The sequence below is a fragment of the Octopus bimaculoides genome, chromosome 4 (genome assembly GCF_001194135.2).
Source record: "Octopus bimaculoides isolate UCB-OBI-ISO-001 chromosome 4, ASM119413v2, whole genome shotgun sequence".
NCBI lineage: Eukaryota > Metazoa > Mollusca > Cephalopoda > Octopoda > Octopodidae > Octopus > Octopus bimaculoides.
Genome location: NC_068984.1, coordinates 53,668,944 through 53,670,036, shown reverse-complemented (window position 1 = coordinate 53,670,036; position 1,093 = coordinate 53,668,944).

Below are 1,093 nucleotides of genomic sequence, written 5' to 3'. Positions count from 1 at the left end.
GTGTGTGTGTGTGTGTGTGTGTGTGTGTGTGTGTGTGTACAGGATGCGTAAGGTATTTGAGGACATGCCTTTTTGGGGTCATTGCTGCATTTTTTGCTAACTCTGTATAATCTTTGTTTCAGAAAATGATAATGGTAGACCCTAATAAAGGCTGAGCATAGCGATTTAGAAATATCTCAAATTTTAAAAGTTTCCAGATCTTTCGTCTACAAAGTTTGTAAGGAGCTAAAGACTGAAGATGGAAACGTATCACCAGTATCAAAGCATAAAAAGCATTCTAAACGCTCTAAAATTAGAACACCTGAATTTATTCAGCAAGTTCGATAGACCATTGATTAAAAATCCAAGAAAGTCCATGAGGTCAATTGCAAGAGTTCTCCATGTGTCAGAAGGAACAGTCAGAAATGTTGTCTACAAAAACATCAGATATAAGTCTTATATGATGAGGAAAGGCCAATTTGTCAGAAAAAGCAAAAGAAAATCACTACATCAGATCTAAACGGTTCTTAAACAAACGGAAAAATCCAGCAGAAAAACTTCGACCAAGATCAAAAAGCTAACAGAAGAAATGACAGATGGTTATATGCAGACCCTTCTAAAGTTCCAAGTGTTATGCATACGAAATTTCCTGCAACTGTTGTGGTTTTAGGAGTTGTCAACAATGAAGGACATGTGATGCTTCCTTACGTCTTTCCACAAGGTCCTAGAGTTAATTCTGCTGCCTACATTGAGGTCCTGGAAATTACTGTTAAGCCTTGGATAGACAGTGTATGCAATGGAAAGGCATTTGTGTTTCAGTAAGACATTGCACTATCACACATGGCTCTAGTAACACAAGAATGAATGGTTGAACATTTTCATAACATAACCTCTAACATTTGGCCTCCTAATTCCCCAGATCTCAATCTATTGGACTATTACATGTGGAGTGTTGTTGAGAGAGAGGTCAATGAACACGCCCATAACACCAAAGATTCTTTGAAAGCTACCATAGCATTTTTCGATAAATAAAGTTATCCGTTATTATATATGTCCTTTTTTATAAACATAAATCTGTCCTCAAATATCTTATGCACCCTTTAAATATATATAT